This window comes from Rhipicephalus sanguineus, chromosome 8 (assembly GCF_013339695.2).
Source record: "Rhipicephalus sanguineus isolate Rsan-2018 chromosome 8, BIME_Rsan_1.4, whole genome shotgun sequence".
NCBI classification, from domain to species: Eukaryota; Metazoa; Arthropoda; class Arachnida; order Ixodida; family Ixodidae; genus Rhipicephalus; species Rhipicephalus sanguineus.
Genome location: NC_051183.1, coordinates 161568443 through 161573284, shown reverse-complemented (window position 1 = coordinate 161573284; position 4842 = coordinate 161568443). Strand labels below are relative to the sequence as shown.

The window sequence follows — 4842 nt, the reverse complement described above, 5'->3', positions numbered from 1 at the left end:
TCTGATAGCTTCGTTTTTATATTTTTTATAGGCCGGATTACTATACTACCACCCTTGTCCACTGGTTTTATAACAATGTCCTTTCTGTTTGAAAGTTGTTTCAAGACCTCGTGTTCTGCATAAGTTATGTTCGTTAAGTTCTTCGGCTTTCGACTCCGTTTAGCTGTGTTCAGAATGTCCATCTTGAAAAAACTGAGCGCACGGAAAACACGGATGACAAAAAGGCACACATATACGCACAAGTAGGCGCTCCTTCCAAGAAAATTTATTTTTGTGATCTACTTATAGCACACAATTAGCCATATCGATGTGCCAAAACTCCCGAACACCCCCAGATGACACTTTTAATTTGAAGAAGCTCTGGAAGATGACAGCCCCAGGAGCACATCAAAAACGCGTCTGTGAAAAGAAGCACAAAAACAAGTTCGTAGAATGTGCTGAAAGCGTTGTTTATTGCCACCGTTGTCGTGTGGCCGCAGCTATATAGGACAAGCCGGTCGCTGCGTCAACGACCGCTTACGTGAGCACTCTACAATGTCCAGTATGTGGCTGGTGGCTTTTTAGCGATACATTGCGAGAAGTGTGGCTGTGTAGCTTTGTTTGACACATGTAGAATTGTTAACAAGAATCGTAATGAGTTGACAAGGGCGATAATCGAGGCAGAGGAGATTGAAAAGATGGGCGAGAAACACGTACCATGCCGTCAATTGCACTAACAGAAAAAGAGTTTGGCTATCTCAGTATACCAACGTCAAAATAAAAAGCGTCATCTGAGGGGGTTTGGGAGTCTGGCGCATCGATATGGGCTGATTGTGTGCTATAAGTAGCAGTGGATGACAAAAATAAATTTTGTTGGATGTACCGCCTACGTGTGTGTATGTGTGTGTCTTTTTGTCGTCAGAATTTCCCTTGAGGCTAGATTTATACATCGACCCAACTCTTGGCATTGTTCTGTATCTCGTGTCCAAGTGCTTGGCGGACGCAAAGAGTCACTGCTTACGTCTTCCGTATCTGCCTTATAGAAAACGTATTCCTTGATCAACTTTCTTAAACTGCGCGAGAAGACGAGGACACAAGTAAAGAAACCACGAGCGCAGAGTGCCAACTGTTTATTTTCTGGAAAGCAAGGGACAGATATTTCAAGCAGGAACCTGTACACGTGACCAATCTCTACAATCTCTCCTGCAATTTACGCTCAATCCCGCATGATGGTTTGTTCGCCGCCGTCAGGCAGAAAGTTCAAGATTCTGGAGAAGTAGCCTTCCAGAATGCAGCGGGGGGGGGGGGGGAGCACAGAGCATTTTCTTGAACTTTTGATGTTTTACCTCAATTCTACGACTATTGAATTTAATGGAAAATATTACGTGCAGAAGGCAGGAATCTGTATAGGTTCGTCTGTTGCACCCGTACTTGGCGATATTTATCTGTCAGTGTTTGATCAGCGGGTTGAGCAACTAATCTCTGGGCAGGCTGTTGTAAAAATTTGCCGTTATGTAGACGACTATTTAGTTTTACTGCACGTGTCCGCACAAGATCACCTTGATAGCGCAGTGAATCGTGTACTGAAAGTTTTTCAGTCGGTTTACGGAGGGCTCACCTTTACGCATGAACTAGCTAGTGACAATTGCCTGCAGTTCTTGGACCTAAAACTCCTTTTTGACGACCAACACATTTGTTGGTATTACAACCCGAGGACGAAAAAAGTCCCAATTCCTTTTGAAAGCACGCATTCGAAGCTTGTTAAGAAGGCCAACGTAACTCTAGCCTGCAAGTCCGCGCTTGATAAATCCTGCGCGCACAAAGTGGAACTGAGCTTCAATCAGCAAGTTGGGCGATTCCTTTCGGCTGGCTACCCTCATAGCTTATTTGCAGGTGCTTGCGAAAGTCTCCTACAAAAACTGAAAGGTAAGAGGCCAACAAAAGAGAATGTTCAGAAAGATAAACTGCAGGTCATGCCTTACATCCATCGCTTATCTCATAACGTTAAAAAGGTGGCAAGCCGGTACGGTGTAAAGGTCGTCTTCTCTGCTCTGTGTAAACTTAGTACTGTATGCCCCATGGTAACAGGAAAGAGCAAGAGTAAGCCTCAGTTCACAACAAGACACCGAACGAATTACACTGAATGCGTTTCGGGGGTGGTTTACTCCATTCCACTGACTTGTGGCAGCTTGTATATTGGGCAGACGGGAAGGTGTTTTAACGATAGGGCGAGGGAACACCATTGGCATGTAACCAACAATGCAGGGGGTACATTGGCGCAACATTGTAACAGATGTACGGGAAAAGATGAGGGTAGACAAAACACTTCATGCAGACCTATTCTTGAAAACACAAAGTTCTTCTTTAAATCAAGGGACCAGACTGAAAGGGAGATTGTTCAAGCGTATCACGTCATTAAAACTGGCGAAAAATGTGTTAGCACGCCGTCTCTTTCATTATCGATGGAAGAAGTTGCTTTTCCGGAGAGTGCCCTGTAAGGAGCCGCTTGTTAGGGGTTTTTCCGTTGTTTGTTTGGTGGTTTTTCATGCAAAACTAGGGTGAGCGCCAGATGCGCGGATGGGTCTTAGTGTTTCACTTGAGTGCTTTTAATTTTGTCGCCCTCACCTTTACTCCCGTTATTTGTTGTATCTCATTGTGCCATACTTTTAGGTGTTCGGATGGTTTTACTTATACATTTGTTGAGCGTTAAATCCTTTGTTTTCATCAAGCGTTGTTACGTCATCTTCGTTTCTCCTTTGTTGAGGTTATTTGTTATGTCGCAACCGCCTTTTTGTTTGCTTGTTTTGCTTTTCACATGCATTTTCATATGATTGTTTTTTCACATGCGCAAACTTCAGCGAGTTTGGGGCCACGTTTTTCCGATGTGCGTTTGGCCGCTATCTTCGGCTACGCTCTTATTCATAATGATAGCAAATTTGTCGGCACAGGAGAGATTGGAAAGATTGGTCACGTGTACAGGTTCCTGCTTGAAATATCTGTCCCTTGCTTTCCACAAAATTAAGAGTTTTCAGTTTGCGCTCGTGGTGTTCTGAATGTTCCTTTACTTATGTCCTCGTCTTGTCGCGCAGTTTAAGAAAGTTTATCGCAATGAACCAACTAGCCTGCCAGTGAACTGAAGTTCATTTCTTGATCAACAAGACGGCAGATACGGAAGACGTACTCTTTGCGTCCGCCAAGCATTTCGACACGAGATACAGAACAATGCCAAGAGTTATATCAATATACAAAACTAGCCTCAAGGAAAATTCTGAGCACAGCTAAACGGAGTCTAAAGCCGAAGAACTTAATGTATGCATAACACGAGGTCTTGAAACAACTTTCAAACAGAAAGGACATTGTTATAAAACCAGCGGACAAGGGTGGTAGTATAGCAATCTGGCTTTTAGAAAAATATAAAAACGAAGCTATCAGACAACTCAGCCACAACACGCACTATCGAAAATTAGCCTCGGACCAGACTCAAGAATATAGTAATAGCATACAACATACGATAACGAAGAAAGTAAAGTGGATGAAAAGATAACTTGCCGCCGGCAGGGACCGAACCTGCGACCTTCGAATAATGCATCCGATACTCTACCACTGAGCCACGGCGGCAGTCATCTTCACGTCCACTTTATGCGGTATATATGTGAATTTAAACCTAGGAGCGTTAGTCAGCGCCGATGGCAGCCATGGTGGCGAGTGTGGAACACTCTTTGTCCGCCTGTTTGCGTCACGTAGCACGTGATAATTTTTTCTTCATTCATAGCAAGGGTCTCGTTCGGGCAGACTTGATGCATTTAGGTAGTATGCGAGGGATTATTGGTCAGCTGCGAACTTAAAAAATGATGATGTGCTACGTGACGCCAACAGGCGGAAAAAGAGTGTTCCACAATCTCCGCTATGGCTGCGATCGGCGCTAACACTGATAGGTTTAAATTCACATATATACCCAATAAAGTGGACGGCAAGATGACTGCCGCCGTAGCTCAGTGGTAGAGCATCGGACGGGTTATTCGAAGGTCACAGGTTCGGTCCCTGCCGGCGGCAAGTTATATTTTCATACACTTTACTTTCTTCCCAATTAAATCTTAATTACTACAAATAGCATCCCCTATACTTTCCATAGCATTGTTGTCTGTTAGTTCTCATTATTATTGCATCTAACCTACCGTCTTTTGTTCAAGATACACCTCATTTCCTTCGAATAAAAGATTCTATGAACGAAATACAAACACTCTCGGATCAGGTCACTCTGGTAACATTAGGTGTGTGCTCCTTGTATACGAATATACCTATCGCTGAAGGGATTGAAGCGGTCTCAAAATCACTCATAGAAAGCAAGCAAACACATAATGCTCAACTTTACTTATCGCTACTGAAATTAGTCCTGACGCTAAATTATTTTGAATTGGATTCGTCCTACTACCTGCAAACTTTCGGCACTAGTGTGTGAACCCCTTTTGCGCCAGCATACGCCAACATTTTTATGGGACAGTTAGAATCAGAGCGGTTGGAACCCTGTCCAGTGAAGCCTTCAACCTATCTCCGTTACAGAGACGACATATTTATCATCTGGGAACGTGGCGTAAGTACACTATACGCATTCATTGACGACTGTAACAAGTTTCACTCTAGTAATAAATTCACCATGCACCATTCTTCCAGTGAAATTAACTTGCTAGACACGATGGTATCTACTGAAGCAGGGAAATTAAAGACGACGCTTTACAGAAAACCAACAGCCAGCCAGCAATACCTAGATTACACTAGTCATCACCCGCGACACTGCAAACAAGGGATATTTGTAGGACAGAGGAGGCCTATAAGAAGGATCTGTAGCGATGACAGTGACTACGT

General features: G+C 43.6%; 2 non-coding genes across 2 annotated transcripts; one reads left to right on the top strand and one right to left on the bottom strand.

Annotated features, from left to right (window-relative positions):
- Nucleotides 1-3525: 3525 nt before the first annotated feature.
- Trnam-cau (transfer RNA methionine (anticodon CAU)) lies at nucleotides 3526-3597 on the bottom strand. The gene has a single exon. It is a non-coding gene; the product is annotated as a tRNA-Met (tRNA).
- A 363-nt stretch (nucleotides 3598-3960) lies between these two features.
- Nucleotides 3961-4032, top strand: Trnat-ggu (transfer RNA threonine (anticodon GGU)). The gene has a single exon. It is a non-coding gene; the product is annotated as a tRNA-Thr (tRNA).
- Nucleotides 4033-4842: the final 810 nt, after the last annotated feature.